At 42.0% G+C, this 18,629-nt stretch overlaps 1 protein-coding gene and 1 pseudogene across 3 annotated transcripts in view; one reads left to right on the top strand and one right to left on the bottom strand.

Moving 5' to 3' along the window:
* Positions 1 to 18,629, top strand: part of KCNK10 (potassium two pore domain channel subfamily K member 10) — a 116,996-nt gene that overhangs the window by 27,849 nt on the left and 70,518 nt on the right. The window lies entirely within an intron of this gene.
* LOC308497503 (ragulator complex protein LAMTOR2-like) lies at positions 14,450 to 18,350 on the bottom strand (annotated as a pseudogene). The gene is made up of 4 exons: positions 18,239 to 18,350; positions 17,693 to 17,842; positions 15,253 to 15,627; positions 14,450 to 14,490 (listed from the first exon to the last, which is right to left on the bottom strand). The product of its transcript is annotated as a ragulator complex protein LAMTOR2-like (transcript).

Here is an 18,629-nt window from a genome sequence, read left to right as displayed (position 1 = left end):
AGATGAAGATGGAAAGGAAACTGAGATCTTATGGGCACCTTGGATACTAGGCTGAGCATGGATTTATTTCTGAAGACGATCAGGAGCCATTGAAGGATATGGCATGTGACAAATTGCACTTTATGAAACAACTAAATGATATGAGTCAGAAGGAGTAGTAACTGCAAGCCAGAGACTATTGGGAAGAAACTGCAGTGATTGGGGTGAGAAATAAGAAGGTCCTGACAGAGGTCTGGGCTGGAGGGAACACTGGAGGAGTGAAGAAGAAAGATCTAACTAGAGGATCAGTGCAGAGGTCTGGGGATTGGCTGGCACCAGCACAGTGGAGTCAATCCTTTCCCTTAAATTATTAGGTGGGTGCAAAAGTAATTGTGGTTTTTGCAATTTTTAACCTTTTAAACCACAATTACTTTTGCACCAATCTAATACAAGGAGGAGAGTGATGTCACCCATGAGGTATGGAATACTGGGGAACTTTGGTTGTATGCCAGACAAAGAAGATATGATTGTAGTTTTAGCACATATGGGTGAGGGGGAGGAGGTGTCCTATAGATAATTCTTCTCTGTGAAAGAATAGAAGCAGTCCATGTTCTATTAATTCCTTTTATTTTGTCTTTAAGTCTACAAGGGATAAATAACTGTACCATTTCTGTGTGGACTTTTCATTCTTAAGCGGCATTTCAGTTGCACTGAAAATGGACATCATTGCTCTTAACATGTACAAGGGTGACACGTCCTGGGAAACTTCCCACAGTATTCTGTAAAGAGTCATTTGAGTGACTCGTTTTTATCCATGAAGTTGTCATTTTTCCTGCAATTTCCCTGTCCCAAGGGACACTACATGACAGGATTCCTCTATTCCAGCTCCTTGCTTTCCACCTGTAAAGCATCTGACATCCAGTGACTGTGGATGCAATTCTGCCTCTACACAGAGAAAGGTCTCATGTGAATAGCCTTCAGCAAACAGCAGATGAAGGCTTAACAAGGGCGGGGTCCAGAATTCCACATTCCAGGGCAGAGCAAAGAGAAGGGTGACCCTCTGATAATGGTGGCATCTGTCACTCGAAATATTCCCAGAGGACCTTCTAAATTGATGAATCTCCAAAATCCATCTACTTTCATTTAATCTTTGCTCCTATAGCTCTTGTTCTCTTCTCTATTTTATATAATGCCTATCTGTGGTAGCTGGGGGGGAAATGTACCAATTTTAAATTGGAATGAATAGGGCAAAGCAACTCTTGGGAGCCACTCTGAGCAGAAAGCAGAGGCTGAATTCTTCCAATGGAAGCTTCTTTAGGGACTGTGACTTATTCGGCTTTATCCCGAATCCCCATACAGGGATTGGTTGCATTCCAGGCAGTGGTACAGAAGAAGGGAGAAGGCACTATTAAATGAAATCTGTACCTCCAGTTATCTAAGACGGCAATGCTGTGTCCTAGCTGTGCCCCAAGGATAGTGTCAGATGTGTCTGATAGGCATCTTACGTTTTATGGTCCCAGATATTGCACACTTAACAGTGTCTATCTTCGAACTGGCCAATAGGTAAACACTAAACTCTTGGAATCTATTACTGTATCTAGGTCTCCATTTTGCTGAAGAGGCAACAAACTGTTCGGAGTGAAGTTGATTTTTTAAATGAACGTAAGTGGAAGGTTTGGTGAAATGATGTATTTCACTTTAATTTTTAGCATGATTTTCCTATGGCATCATATTTTATTTATAGTGATAGAACCTCTTAATGTAGCTGTTAGGAAGTGTATTCATTCATGACTATATTTATTCATTTAACAAATATTTATTTACTGTCTGCCAGGGTCTGTGAGGGATTCTTGCAAATAGGATAAGAGCCATGTTTTGTACCTTTTTAATGTTTCTCTAAGAAAAATGTTCTATTGTACTACCTTAATTCTAGGATGTGTTATTTCCATTATATAGCATTTCTGAAGTCAGAATGTGTCTTATTACCAATGATATGTATTTGTTAATAGTTTAATGTTCATTTTTTACACGTACAGAAAAATAATGATACATTTTGTAACTGATGATATATTAGACTTGACAGGCGCTATTTGCACAATCCTATAATATTATTGGTACCATTCTTTGACCAATATGTGCTCCCATTTGGAGATCAGTACTAATGGTAAGCCTCTAGTTTTAGGTGTTGAAGTTGGTCCAGGGATGTCAGAACTTAGATATGTAGATGTCCAGATTAGGAGAGAAGTGTCAGAAGGTGGATGGAGAGCCAGCAGTTCAAACTGCTCAGACAGTGATGCAGGGTGGAGAGAAATTCTCTGATGCCTCGTGTCTCTGCCACATAAATTCAGTGTGGTATGAGTCTGCCAGACATCAGAACAGAGCAGGATGAATGAGAATAGCCCTTAGGGCTGCAGTGTGGGACATAGAAGACTAGGGTCCTTGTGGGACCGGATGATAATAAAGTGAAAAACAAAGTTACCATGATAGCAGCAACTTTCATTTATCGAGTTTGCTACTATTATTCATTTCAAATGAACTACCGTGTTTCCCTGAAAAATAAGACTGGGTCTTATATTAATTTTTGCTCCAAAACATGCATTAGGGTTTATGTTCAGGGGATGTCATCCTGAAAAATCATGCTAGGGCTTGTTTTCTGGTTAGGTCTTATTTTGGGGGAAATAGTATTATTTTTAGCTTTGTTGAGGTAAAATTGACAAATAAATTGTAATATACTTAAAGTGTATAATGTGATGATTTGATATATGTACACATTGTGAACGGATTCCCACCATTGAGTTAATTACACATGTGCCACCTCATAGTTACCTTTTGTGTGTGTGTATGAGAACACTTAAGTTCTACTCTCTTAGCAAATTTCATTTATACAACACAGTGTTATCAACTATAGTCACCATTCTTTACATTAGATCCTCAGACCTTCCTTATTCATCTTATAGCTGAAAGTTTGTACCCTTTTACTAGGCTCTCCATATTTTTTCCAGCCCCAGCCCCTCACAACTATCATTCTACTGTCTTTCTACAAGTTCAACTCTTCTTTTGTAAAGATTCCACATATAAGTGATACCATGTGCTATTTATCTTTCCCTGTCTGACTTATTTCGCTGAACATAATGTCCTCCAGGTGTCCCTGTGTTTCTCAAATGGTGGGATTTTCTTCTCTTTTAAGGCTGAATATTATTCCACTACATACACACACACACACACACACACACACACACACGTATATCACATTTTCTTCATCCATCTGTTGAAGGACACTTAACTGGTTTCCGTAACGTGGCTATTGTGAATAATGCTGCAATGAACAAAGGTGTAGATTTGTCTTCAGGATAGTGATTTCATTTCTTTTGGATATATCCCAGAAGTGAGATTGCTGTATTGTATGACAGTTCTATTTTTACGTTCTAGAGAAAACTCCATGCTGTTTTCCATAGTGGCTGTACCAATTTATGTTCCCACCAGCAGGCACAAGGGTTCCCTTTTCTCCACTTCCTTGTTAGCATTTGTTTACTCTAGTCTTTTTGATAATAGCCATGCTAACAGTGTGAGGTGCTACCTCATGGTGGTTTGGAATCAAATGTACTATGTTTAAAATAACAATCTTGCAAGATAGGTGTTTATTGGATGTCATTGCTATCCTTGTTTCAGGTGTGAAATTGGGGCTCTGAGAGGGTAAGTGACTTATCCAGCATCATTCAGTTAGTAAGTGCTAGAACCAGGATTTAGATTTGGGTTTATGGAGCATCAAAGTCCATGCTGCATGACATCCAAAGTCTCAGAACATGCAGTGACTTTATGTTCAGTCATGAGAGGTCCCAGAAGCCAACCAGAGTCAGACCAGTACACGGATAATTACATGTAGTAGCCTCAGCATCCAAAATTAGGACCACTGAGCAGAATTCCACCAATGTCTTGAGTAACTTCCCTGTGTGCTATAGCCCAGGTACATGGGACTGGACCAGATTGGGAGGGGGGATGCCCAGCAGGCCTAGGGGAGTAGCTAAAAGCCTCGTGAGTTAAGAGCTGAGGTTAGAAAATTTGTGCTTTACTCCAATTAGACCCCCAAAGAGCAGAAGTCAGATTGTCACTGAGATTCCAGAACTCAGTGATGGGTATTTTCCTAAAGCCCATGATCCCAAGAGGAGCTTGCTATAGGGATAAGCTCACAGCCTGTAGTTGGAAGTTGATGAATAATTTTAATTATGTGTCTAATATTTATAGAGATGTTTTACCTATAGAGATTCCTTTTAGATTTTGATCTTGTGTAGATCTCAAGGAAATTTTAAATGTTTTGGTTCCTTATTTAAAATACAGTGCTATTTTGCTTACAGTTATTGCATAGCCAAGAAGAGTTTTACAAATTTTATTATAAGGAAGAGTCTAAACTTTCAAATGCCAAAGACAGTTATTCATATCTGAGAACTGGGAAGAATTCTGAGTTGTTCACCTAAGCCTATTTCTAGTTTCTTCTCACAAGGGTGACAGAACAAAGTAGATTTTTATTGATTTAGAGGAACTATCTCCATTGAACGGTCAGAGCAGTCATCTTTGTAATGATGCATGCAACACAAGCAGTATCGTCCTTGTCACCAGAGTCTTTGTCACCAGTAAGCATTTGTCAAGTACCTGACTACTCATTGCCTCATGTGACATGTTCCACAAAGAGGCTTGTTCCTGTCTTTTAGAGTTTCTAATACAAGAACAAACAGATGAGGAAACACATATATGACACACATTGAAGAGAGTTAGGTATTCTGAATTAGAATATTAATGAATGCAGAGTGAGAAATTTATAACCTATACAAGGGTTATAGGTGACTGTATTTAAATGTTTTCTAGGCCAAGACATGGAAACAACCAAAATATCCTTCGATAGATGAATGGGTAAAGAAGTTGTGGTATATATACACAATGGAATACAATTCGGTGGTAAGAAAAGATGATATAGGAACATTTGTGACAACATGGATGGATCTTGAGAGTATAATGCTAAGCGAAATAAGTCAGACAGAAAAAGCAGAGAACCCTATGATTTCACTGATATGTGGTATATAAACCAAAAACAACAAAAGAACAAGACAAACAAATGAGAAAACTCGTAGACACAGACAATAGTTTAGTGGTTACCAGAGGGTAAAGGGGGTGGGGGGAGGAAGATGAGGGTAAGGGGGATCAAATATATGATGATGGAAGGAGAACTGACTCTGGGTGGTGAACACACAATGGGATTTATAGATGATGTAATACAGAATTGTACACCTGAAATCTATGTAATTTCATTAATAATTGTCACCCCAATAAATAAATAAATAAATAAATAAATAAATAAATAAATAAATGTTTTCTAAAGGTTGAAAGCAACATAATTAATACTCTGAGAAGGGACAGTATCCTTGAAGTTGCATGTTAAGTTTAGGTGAAGAAAGAGAAAGCCGGTAATTTTTCAGGTCAAGAATTGACCCTAATGGCCACACTGCTGCTGGAACTGGTGCTCTGACGACCAGTTGGAACTTCTGTGGGCCTCTGTCCACGTAGCAGTATGAAGCCATTTGTATGTTAGGATTGACTGAGACCTGAGCTTTATGGGCATGAACACAGCCAATATCTCTATTAGGATGATTTCTATTGCAGATGACAGAGAACCCGGCTCACATGGGATCCATTCCAAAAGGGAATTATTAATTCTCCTAAATGAATAGTCTAGGCAGAACTCAATCTAGGGCTCAGGACTAAATGCATCTAGGACTGAATATATCTTCATTTCTTTGTTTATATTTTTTGCTTTTTGAATTTTTTTATTTTTCTATTACAGTTGACATTCCGTATTAATTTCCGGTGTGCAGCATAGTGGGTAGACATTTATGTAACTTACAAAGTGATACCCAATAAGTTTAGTAAGTTTAGTACCTACCTAGCACCATAAAAAGTTAATATAATTCTTCATTTCTTGATTTGTCTTCTTTGCATTGTTCTGTTCTTAGGCAAGTTCCTTCTTATTATGGTGATTTGCATAAAGAGAGTAGCAGTTAACATGGAGAGGGATAGACAAATTTGTTTTAGAGATGGAATCCATAGGATTTGCTGATGGAATACATGCAGAGGATGGTAAGAAAAAGAAGAGTTAAAAATGACTCGTAGGTTTGTGGACAGAGCATCTTGGGAGCACAGTGGTACCACTTTTTGAGATAGGAAGACTGGAGGGTTTAAATTTTATTTTGTTATTACAATTTTTTAGTTAACTGTGCTATCCTGGTTCTGTGGGATTTACAAATCCTGTCAGATATTTGAGTGGAAATTTCAACAAGACAGTTGGAGATATGAGTCTGGAATTTAGAAAATAGAGCTGGAAATATAAATTCATGGACATATGAATCTGTGAAAAGAAGGGGATGGCTGCAGCAGTCTTAATTTTTTGAAAAACTGTGTAATTCATTTATTAAATGGACTGGACTTGTTGGGAGTGCAAAAAGAGAATGGCTTTCTCTTCAGCTGCTACCTTCACACTTGTTCTGTCAGGCCAACCCTGGATGATATCCCAGAAATATCCCACAGTGTTTCCAGGCACTTATAAAATAAAATAAAAATAATTATCTTCAGGTCTTCAAAAGTCCAGTTCAATCTAAACCCAAACAACTTCTAATCCAATTCACAGCTTTCCTTTCCCTGTAGGTCAGGCCTGGCCTGAGATGCCGCAGACCAGCAGTGGGAAGGAAGGTTTTGTTTGTTCTCTTTCTCTCCATGTCCAAATTTCTTTTCTGCTTGATTTATGGCTTCTGGCTCCTCCAAAGTAGGTGGCAGGCAGAGGGATGATAAGAAGGCAAAAAACATTTTATTTAGCTGGTGCCCTTTGTGGTTCTCTGTAGCTGTGGAAAACCCTTTGTCTCACAGGCATTCAAAAGCTTTTTGAGTTCTTGGCGACTCCTGTGAAGACCTCCAAATGTTCCTGTTGCAGACGTGGGTGATGCCCTCCCTGGCTGGTCTCTTACACACCACCCCCCATCCCCATGTATGCCCTCAGTACACCCTGGGATTTCAATACTCAAGTAGATAGACTTCTTGGGGAAGGCCATTTTATGAAAGCTCTAACCTAGCTACCCCCACTCCATCTCCGAGTCCACTTGGCCCATGAGAAACCATTGTTCATCCTGTGCTGCCAAACTCAGGAAGAGCAGACCACTCCCTGCTGCTCTCTGTTCTTAAGCAGCCATTACAAGCCAAACTCTGGCAATCCACGTCTGAGTTTCCCAGGGCTATCTCATCGCACACCTCCAGGGGGCAGCATTCACATGTTTCTGGAGTTGTGCAGTTAATGTAGCAGCCCTGAATGCTAACAAGTCTCTCATACTCTTATCAGGAACAGTGCAAAGCAGACCTATGAAATTTGAAACTCAGGAAGCACCCAGCTAGGGGTCGCAGATACCACCAGAACCCTCTGCTGCCAACCACTGTGATTCTCTGAGCAGTTCTCTTGTTACCCCTTTGCCATCGTGCTTGCCAATGCTATATTTTTTTCTTCTAAGGGACACCGTTTCTCAGTGAATTCTCTTATATGGGTTGGAGGCGGCAATCTTAGCAATTTCTGCACTGATTAAAAAAAAAAAAAAAGCTCAGTCTACAGCTCTGCAGCCTCAGTTTAAACCCTGAGACAAGTGGAGAAGCCCCACTTAACATGGCATTGTGGCAGAGAAACCGTTTCTTCGCATAAAACCTCTCAGGGAAGTCCAATATATAAATCAGACAGACATGGCGCTATGTAGTGGACACGGGCAGGGGCTAGAGGACATGGGCAGGGGCTCGAGGCTGGTTTCTGCGCACGGTGTGAAAACCATCATGCCTGGGACAGCCAGCGCGGTATCCGTGACAAGGAGTTTCCTACTCTGCACAGTTCTGCAGTGGTTGGCCTGTTCCTGACTTCTTGGTGAAAACAACCATTTGTGCAAGTGGTACGGAAATGAAAACCACCCCAGTGCTGCCCATTTTGGCTGCAGAGAATGGCCCGTCAGGCCGCAATAATGGACCCTTCTCAGTGCACAGCTCAGCCAGATGAACACTGGCCTCCCTGCTCTCTGGACACTGACCTAGAAGCTTCTGGTGAACACTGTGCTTCGGTACAGACTTGCTCAGTGAGGATTGTTTTTGTGAATGAAAAGATCTGCCTCTCCCTCTGGAAACAGCAACTGCACAACTGTAGAAATGATTTTGTTCTTTTCTTGGGCCTTTAGCTTAGTGTTTTGTTCCTGGTAGGAAAATCAGCAAGAATTTTCCATTAAGGTTTTTTTGTAGAGGTTTTCTTCTTTGCACATAATAGAGTGCTTTGGAGGTCAGTCCCATTCCTTCTGTCATTCCTGATGTAGGGCAAATGACCTGACTTCCCTGGACCTCAGTTTCTCCAACCATAAAATTGAGGCAAGAGTGGAACCTCTGTCCTGGACTGTTGTGAGGCTGGCACAGAGCAAGCACCCAGTACGTATCACTGACTGTACTGGTTTCCTATCGCTGCTGGAGCAAATGACCACAAACTGGATGGCTTAAAACAACTGAGATTTAGTACCATATCATTCTGCTGGTCAGACTTCCAAAATGGCTTTTCTGGGGCCCAAATCAAGGTGTTTGCAGGCTTGCAGTCCTGCTGGAGGCTCTAGCGGGGAATCCTTTCCTCGCCTTTTCTAGCTGCCGGGAGCTGCCCCAGTTCCTTGGCTGCATTACTCTGACCTTTGCTTTCATTTTCACATCCTCTTCTCTATCTCTGGCCCTCCGGCCTTCCTCTTACAAGGATCCTTGTGATGACATTGGGCCTTTTCAGAAAATACAGGATAATCTCTCCATATCAACACCCTTAACTTAGTCACACCTGCAAAGTCCCTTTGTCCTGTAAGGTAATATTTTCACAGGTTCCAGGATGAGGACATGAGCATCTTCAGGGGACCATTATTCTGTCTATAACACCGGATTATTTAAAAATGATCTCTTCCGTATCTACAGTGAACCAGACCTTCTGCTTAGTGCTGGGCATAAAAAAATGAGTAAGATACAATGCTTATACCAAAATAGATAACTGATGATGTTGATATTAATGATAATCATCGTAGGTGACATTTGTTGTGTATTTACTATATGCCAGGTCTATAAGTGAATTATCTTGCTGAAAACTCTCATTATAGCATTAAGGGAAAGTATTGTTCCCATGTTAAGGATTCGAACACTGAGGCTTAGAGAACACAAGTACTTTTGCCTAAAGCTACATAGCTAATGACAGGCGCTCTGGTCTGTCTTGTTGTAAGCTCGTACAGTTAGATACTGCACTCTCTACTGCCGGAGAGGCTGGATAGTTATACATAGTATCTCTGGCTCTTGTCCTGTTAGCATATGTAAATAAAGTTTGACCAGCTTCAGTCGAGCAGATCACCCAGTGGCTGGGATTCAGAGCCAGAGGGCAGACTCCTAGGGGAGGCAAATGCGACATCTCTGCAGCCCTGCCATGGTCCAAAGCTGCAAGTTCATAGTCCTGACTGTTAGGCAAATGTGTCTCATCTTCAGAAGAACCTAATAACATGTGTTAATAATCCCATTAAACTTGTCTCTTCCCAAGTTGTGGTGCTAATGGGGTCCTGCTTGAACCTGAGGCAGTGGGTGGAAAGGAGAGGATGTGCCCAGTGGAACTGTTCTTTAGTGATTAATGTAGAAGCTATCCAGTGATTTTAAAGGGCAAAGGAAGGTACATTCCGTGAGTCTGAAGGAAAGCATTTGGACACCGAAGGCCACCTTATTCTTGATTTTTGCCAGAATTTCCTTCAGTGGAAATGGACATTTTTCATGACGGGTAAAGGTAAGAGGAAAGTGAGCCTCCCAATGGAGTGGTGTGACAAGAACACAACCCAGCTGCTGGCTATGAGGATGACTGGCATCTGCTCACCTGGGACATGTGAGATGATGGGAGGATAAAGAGAGAAGGGAGAGGGTTACGAGGGCCCACCAGAGTTTGGGATGGGGCTAATGGAAATAGAAAGTGCTGATGCGTCTGCTGCTCTGAGCAGAGTTGGTACCAAATGTGAAAGCTACCTGGCTTCTTTCCTGCTGTGGGGCAGGCTATTGGGGGTAGGGTTTGCATTTCTACCTTCTTGTTTCCTCCTCAGACAACTTTTTCCCCACCGTTTTGGTTACACCTTTGAGCCCAGGGGATATTACCTTTTAGACCCGTTCACAGGTTGGCTAATAGAAAAATGCTTGTTAAATTATGGCAAGTATAATTACAGCATCTATACAATCTGACCTTTTAAGATCATAATTATTATTGAGTAATTATTTTTCAATAATGGTGACTGATTAAATGCATACTATGTGGGATTTAATTTTTGGATTTCACGTGTATAAAATCACGAACCAGAAAAATTCAGTGCCTGTCTTTTCTTCTCTCTCTCTCTTTCTCTCTCTCTCCCCCTCCCCCACCCAATGCCTTCCTCTCTCTCCCTCCCTGGCCCCTTCTCTTTTTCTTTTTTTCACTACCTACTGTGGGATAAATATTGGGCTCAGAACTTGGGGTACAAAGATGAATAATTACTAGTCCTGACTGCCAGGGACTTATAGTCCAGTAAAAGAATTGATTCATTTTATCCAACAGCTGTTTATTGAGCATGTATGATGTAACAGACACTAATCTAGGGGCTGGGATGGTGCAATGAACAAAACAGACCAAATCTTAAACTCCTTTGGGGAGACACACAATAAATAGCAAATACAGAATAAAACTTCAACTCGCGATACAGGTTCAGCTGTGAAGAAAATAAATCCAAACCATGGGCTAGAGCGTGACTGGAGGGGGGTTGGCCTTTTTGCCATGGGTTGATGAGGCAGGAAGGCCTCTCCGAGGAGGTAACATTGAGTAGTGTTCTCTGCATTGAGTGGGAGCGACACTGCCAGGGTCTGGACAAGAATGTTCTAGCGAGAGGGCACAGAAATGTGAAATCCTGGTAGTAGGAGCAAACTTGGGAAAAACTGGAAGACCAGTGTGGGGGAAAGGGATTGAGGTAGGAGATGAAGCTGGAGAGACGGGCAATGGTCGAAATGGGGAGAACTGAGGGAGAGTGTTTGGACAGTCTTTGGGGTGTAATGGGAATTATCTGGAGGGGTTTAAGGAAGTGGTGGGTTTGAATTTACATTTTGGAAAGAAGTCACCCTGGCTGCTGTTGGCGAAAGGGTGGGAGCAGGGTGAGAGTGGAAGTCTGGCTGGATTGGAACGGTGGGTGGGGTGGGGTGGGGAGTGGTGGACATCAGGATACGTTTGGAAGGGAGAGTTGGCCTGATTGGCTGACAGAGCCAGTGGTGCAGAGGGGACCCATGAAGGACTCAGGACTTTTGGGCTGAGCTTCTGGGTGAAGAGCAGTGCCGCTAACTGTGAAGAGGCAGATTTAGGGTGTGTGAATGAGTGAAAACAAGGTTTCTTGTTAAATCATGCTCAGGTTAAATTTGAGAAGTGAAATGGACATCTAAGTGGAGATCCAGAGTAGACAGTTAAATCCACAGATTCTGGAAGAAAGGTCGGGGCTAGGGATAAAAATGTAGACGTCAACAGTCTGATGACTGAGGAGTGAAACAAAATGTGTCCATTTGGCTTCAGAAGGACATAATTTGACTCTCAGAGGGGCGTAACCTCTGCTTTAGAAAATGTGGCACTCTGAATTGTAATGTTGATGTTGGGAAAGAAAGGAATCAATACTCACTGAGTGTCGACTGCGTGCCAAGCACTAGGCCATCTGCTTGCCATATATTATTTGCCATGGGGTGTAAAGCCTGAGAAGCACTCGTAGTACACTGCATATGATTCTCTGGGACCAGATTGCTGGATTCCAATCCCAGCCCTGCCCTTTTACTAGTGGTGTGTTCTTGGGAGAGGTAATTTAGCCCTTTTGTGCTTTGTTTGCTTATCTGTAGAATGGGACAACACTACTACCTACCTCAGAGAGCTATTTTGACATTTAAATGGGTTAATACATGTAAAGTACTTGGAATAGCACTTGGCACTTAATGAGCACTCAATAAATGGCAGTGATTTCAATTGTTACCATTATATTTGCTTCGTATGATGCACCTCAATAGATGGAAGATCAAGGTGTGTTATAATAAGAGTGTTATTTTAGAATCTTGATTCAAGTTGTTGATTAGTTGATATATAGAACGCTTGGCTTCTGTTCTTGGTTCTTGCCATGATACAATTTTATGAGCATTTCTACTATAACATACATTAAAACCTGTTTCTGTTCCTATTGCTGTTAACAAATCACCCCAGCTTACCGGTGTAAAACAAGCATTTATTGTACTCATAGATTCTGTGGTTTCGGAATGCAGACAGGACTCAGCAGGGATGGCTTGTCTCTGCTCCTCCATGTCTGGGGCTGCACTTAGGAAGATTTGAAGGCTACAGTTGTTGATGGGGTGTGGGGGAGTGGGGCTGCAATCACCCGAAGGCATCTTTGGCTGTTGGCTTAAATGCCTGCATATGACCACTCCATGGGATCTTGTGGCGTAATTTGGGCTTTCTCACAGCATGACAGCTGGGTTCCAAGAGTGAGTGTCCCAGGAGAGCCAGGAAGAAATGGTGCCATCTTTTATGACAGCTTAGGAGGTCACATAGTGTCACTTCTGCCTTAGTCCCAGCCTGTCCAGATTCAATGAGAAGGAGCAGAGATTTCACCTTCTTATAAAACGAATATCAAAGTCACATAGTGAGAATAGCATAGGCGGCGGGAGAGGTTGTGACCAATTTTAGAAAAATACAGTCCGCCACGAGGCTTAAGCAGGAGCCCTTTTATGAGGTAATTGGCTTAAAGGAGCCAATACACTTCTAAATTTTGAACAGGCTCTGAAATCAGGGTGTCTCTCTCTCCCTCTCTCTCTTTTTATTAAAGGACTTGACTGCGCTTGACTTAAGTTGTATCAGAGTTCAAAGGTTGACTCATTAGAACTGGTAAGTGCTCATTCATTTAAGAAACACTGATGGAATAATGACTTAGTGCAAGACCTCTGCTAATTGCTGTGGGAACAAATTGAGATACCACAAGAAGTCAACAAGCTGAAAGGTGGAGACCAATACAGTGGACTCGCAATTAACTAGTCTCTGGAGAGGAAGAAGGCCATTGACAATCCCTAATGATAATTACAATAAAACTAGTCAAAACAAGGCACAAAATGAGTTTAATGGAAACTCATTCAGTTAGCATTGCATTCAACATTCAGAAACACACTTCCTGTTCTATAGACTTTATTACTTAATTATTATTCAAATTATTAAATGCTTACTGTAGTCGTGCACTATACTAAGCACTCTATGCGTGTAATGTCATTTAACTTGCAGTGTAATCCAGTGAGGCAGATTACTACATCCATTTTATAGATAAGGGAGAGAGTAGTAGAGAAGTTAAGTGACACAGGCTGGCGTTTCTTCCCAGGTCTTCCGCTCCCACAGTGAATGCTGAAGCTGACAGGGCTAGTTAGTGCAAAGCTGGGACTAGACTCCAAGTTCTGGATTTTCTCTTTGGTGTTCTTTCCTCCAGACTCATTTCCAACTGTGTTCCCTGAAACTTTCGGGTTCCAAGAGGGTCTTGGGACCAAATGCAGGGATTGAGGGGGAGACAAAGCTCATATGATTCTGGGTCTCTACGCTGAATTCCAACCATATAGCTTTGAGATATATTATATATTATATTACACTATATTATATATTTATATCATATCATTTTATACTTGTATGGTATATAATAATGCAGAATATGCTATACAATAATATATTAATATCTTTAGTATGTATTATATAAAGAGGTGATGGATTCTTTAATAGAATTGTAATATTGCATTATAATATTGTAATATTATAATGTCATATTTGTAATTTAAAATACTATAATTGTGATAATGCAGTATCCAATGTCCAAGAGCAGTGTGGAATAGATCAGAGGAGTTCAGACTTTTAGAACAAAATCCTTCCTTCAAATAGAATTTCACCTCTATATCTGTATAATTTCTACTTCTAGTTTGGATCTTATTCAATTCAATTGAATTTCCACTTAAAATGGAAACTTGTAGGACAAAACCCTTCCATTTGAAGGAAGGTTGAGTTTGATTTAGATCTTCTGTATGTTACGTTTTCCTTCCCGACTCCTTCCTTTAGATGGAATTTTATATCTATGTCTGGGTTTGGGTCTGTATCTATGTCTAGATTTATATCTAGGTCTATAATTTTCACTTAAAGCTTGAATTTTATTCAATTCAATGGAATTTTCACTTCAAATTCAAACTTTTAGAACAAAACTCTTTCCTTTGAAGGCAAGGTTTTGTTCTAAAAGTTTGAATACCTCTGGTCTAGTCCCCACTGCTCTTGGATATTTTTAGTTTAAAGCTGTGGTCTGTAAGCAGTATGACTGTCATTATTCCAATGTCAGGCTTAAGACCTCAGTCACTAGCTAAAGACTTTTCTGCTGGCAAAATCTTCATTACCATCTGCGGGAAGAAATAACCTTTAAAGTGCTCATGGAAGCACAAATCCATAAAACTGAAAGTCATAGAAAGGGGAGAAAGAGTTTATTCCCTTTTTTAAAAGTTCAATTTGATTTGGATCTTGTGTCTGTAAGATTGATGGGAATGAGTGTGGGAATGGGGAGACCTGTGAGGAGGCTATGACTGAAATCTAGAGAGACATGTAGCCTACACCGATTGTGGGGCAGGGAGATGGAGGGCAAGGCTCATTTCTAGGTCTACTCTGGATGTAGCAATGACAGAACTATGGGGGACGCAGGAGGAGCAGGGAGATAGAAACATGAGGCTGCCTCTCAGGGCTGGCCATTCGGCTTGACCCTGGGGAAGGAGCCTTCTTTTTTGGCTGGGTCAGCAGTCAAGTGCCGTTTGGACTTGCCAAGTCTGAGACACAGTGGAGATCCCCCAGTGAAATGGAAATGGTAACATATACCCAGGTTGCCAAAAAAATGTATATACATGACTTGTATTCATCTTTTGTTATTGGTAAACATTGAGTATTACCATTTTAATCCAGTTTTTTCCTTTCTTAAAATGTGTATACTTTTTTTTTTTTTGGCACCTTCTGTATGAAGCTGGAGGTCAGAAGACTTTTTTTTTTTAAAGAGTTGAAGTTTATTCTGGGAAAAAGCCAAGTCCTACTCTTTCCCCACAGTCCAGGCCAATTTTCCCAGGAGGCTTTGCCCCTCCAAATTGTCATCTCTCTTTTCTGACCCCTCTTCCACTCACACCCATTTGATGTCACTGTTTGGGTGAGGGGCTTTTCCAGGTACTGCACCAAGGCTGGGCCTTGGCCTTGAGCATTCCAAAACGCACGGTGTACTTGGCATACACACACAGTGGAAGGCTGGCCCCTTGGGGGATGGCCGGCTGCACAGGCGTCCATGCAGTCCATGAGGATGAGTTTGAGACTGTCTTCATTAAATGCTTGCTTCCCCTCTGGTCATAGGTGGCCCAGATGTTACTGGGGATGGCCTTGGGGACCCAGGCATCTGTACCCTGTAACCCGAATAGTCAGCAGAGCTCCCTAGTTCAGCAGCAGGGTGCACTGCCCCCCTGCAGTGTTGGCCTGGCTTAGCATGTGGGTCAGAGCCTTGGGACGGGCTGCAGCAAGCCTGCTGCTCCTTCAGCTTTGGCATCCACTTCCCCGAGGTGCCTCCTACTGGACTCCGCCTGCTGCTTCCCTGGGCATAAAGATTTGGAAGTCATCAGCAAGTGGATGGCATTTAAAACCATGGCCCTGGAAGTGGTCACCGAGGGAGAGAATGTCAGTCCAATATTTGGGGATTTTTAGGAAGAGGAATCTGCAGAGTGGATTTTAAAAGGTCTATCCAGAGAGAGTGGAGGAACATCTTGAGAGTTTGGTGTCACAGAGGCCAAAAGCAGGAGTACTTTCAGAAGGAGCAAAGCCCTCTGGGTGGAATGCTGCTGAGTGGCCAAGTCAGATGTGGCCATGATGGTGTCCACGGGACTTGGCAACGTGGAGGGAGTGGAGATCCTGTGAAGGGCAGTTTGTGTGGGTGCCAGACATGGAAGCCCAGTTGCTTTTATACCGTTTATGATATGTGTCACCCAGTGTAGTATGTAGTTACAATTTTGGCAGGTTGTATTGGGTGGTTGGTGGTTGTATTTGCCCTGTCTCCTGGCTTAGGGGTGCCAGATAAAATACAGGACACCTAGTTAAATTTGAATTTCAGAAAAAATTTCTTTAAGTATAAGTATGCCCCGAATATTGCATGGGACACACTTATTCTAAAAAAGCACAACACAAAACTTTTTTTTAAATCTGAAATTAAAATTTAATTGGATGTCCTCTATTTTTTGTTGTTGTTTTTCCCTCTGAGTCTGGCAGTGAACATTTAATTGGACGCTTTAAAATGGTTTCAATGGTGAATTTTATGCTACGTGAATTTTACCACACTCCCAAATCTCGCAACCCTACCCTAACTAGACTATCACGTAGCAGCTTCTGGGTTGAGCCACCAGGGATGATAATGAAAGCCAACCTTGAGTGACATTATTTCTGGGGATAGTTAATACTGCTATTAAATTCCTTTAGAGCACCTCACAGGGCGCTGAGCACATAGCAGGCACTCATCAAATATTTCTTTGATAGAAACTGCTTTAAGTGCTGTGGAGAAAATTAGCTGGCAGTGATACTTGAATGGCAAGAAACTAGCCTGTACCTTTGATACTACTTAGAGCGCTCCAAAGAATGGGCCTCACATGGACATTCTCAGTGAATTAAGTGGTGTGGTACTTTTGACTGTGCTGGAGGAACCAAGTGCTTACTCCACGACGGACCTATTTTAGCTCTGTGGCTGTGGAGAAAACGGCTTTGCTGACTTCGACACATCCCAATAATAGCGACTTAAATGCAGCCGGCTTCTGAGGGGCCATGAAAAATCTTTAAATGGCAGGGAGCTCTTGGAAATACCCACAAATTCCAAGACAACAAGTCTGAGTCATTTGCTTTTTAATTGGTGGTATCAATTTATGTGCCTACCTTTCTCGTCCTTTCTGTGAGGGGCAGGAGACATAACCACAAGACTGTATGTCCAGTGACCTCTTCAGAGGCGGTGTCAAAGCAGTTAAGTACAGGTTGAATCTGAAGTGTATGAAGAATGAAATATCAGCTAGGAGCTAGGATTTTCTGTAAAGATGGTATTCGTTGGTTAAAAGCGGAGAACCCAAAGGTTAGATTTAACTATCTATGAAAAGGGTTTTTTCTCTTGTGGTTTTCCCCCTGAGCTTTGCTATTGACAAGAATCTTGCATCCACAGTTAACACTTGTTTATGTGGCAAGGTGCATGCATTACTTGCATTCTACACCAATTTGCCCTACTATGTACCAGTATTCCCTATCTGATTTGACCAAATTAGGTTTTCAAATAGTGTCCCATGGTTCTTAGCACTGCGAAGTTCCTTGAAAGGAAATATGTTTATGGTGGCTGTTTAATTGTGACTAACCCATCACATAGAAGAGTTTAGTTAGTTTGCCTGGCTAACAGATCCAGGTCTGAGAGTGGTAGTGGAAGAGCGATGTAATGCTTGAGAATGACACTGAAACAAACTTCTGTACACCCTTGCTTTATGACCTGTTTCTTGGAGTGCAGCTTAAGGACTAGCATAGCAGCTTGGCAGATTTCCAGGTGATCCACAGACAGACCTGTTTGCTCTTTGAGATTTCGGGGGGTATTCTCTAGATCCTTGAGAGCTGGGTCTTTTCTGAATTCCATAAGAGTGGAGCTGAAGGCAACCATCCTTTTACCTCCGCGAACTCCAGGGTTCTGCTCCATCACCTTTGTGCCCCCGGAGCCTGAAGCACAATAGGCAATGACAAATATTTGTCGAATCCATTGTGTGAGCATTAATTGAGCTCCATGGGTGATTCAGAAACCAAAGGGTCCATGTTCCAGGGGCATCTAGAGGAATTCACCTTCTAGCAGGAAAAACTAGTAAGAACAGACAGCAGATATTTGGGGTCAGAGTGAGGTGTTGATTTAGCCAGAAGGCCCAGCCTACATCCAGCAGTTCTCCAGTGTGGACAATTCTCCCGGAGGCTGGCTCACCCTAGGATCCCCCTGGCAGCACTGACTCTTCTCTTCATCAGACCCCCTTTTATCACCCAGACTTAGGTATTGCTGGAAACACACCACACTGGTTTATTGGAGCTTCCTTTCCCCGCCTTTTTAGATCTACCCCCCGCCACTACTTTTTAGTAAGTCTGTTGACTCCTTGAAGACTTCACTAATTAGAGCTATTAAGAATATTTCAAAACACTTCTCAATCTTCCGAGGAATGAGCTTGTACGGTTTCTGCGTCATTGTCTCCCATCCTCACGAGGAATAACGTGGGTATTCTTTTCCCTCTTATGTTCATCTCTTCCTCTCACCGGCACTCCCTGCCAGCCTCTGAGAGCTGCCTTTGCAGGAAGCCACAGAAATGCTGCTGATGTCAGCAGGGCTTATGCTGCATTAGAGGAGCCGCTGTGGAGCGAGCTAGCCAGAGGGTGATGCTGAAAGGCAAAGCTGTTTGGTAGGGACTTTAGTGGGAACTGTTTTCTACTTTAGACAGATCTCATTCATTCTTGTGACTTAGTAGGC

Source organism: Rhinolophus hipposideros (genome assembly GCF_964194185.1).
Source record: "Rhinolophus hipposideros genome assembly, chromosome: 5".
NCBI lineage: Eukaryota > Metazoa > Chordata > Mammalia > Chiroptera > Rhinolophidae > Rhinolophus > Rhinolophus hipposideros.
The sequence above is the reverse complement of the archived record's forward strand: the minus strand, read 5'-3'. Positions and strand labels throughout refer to the sequence as shown.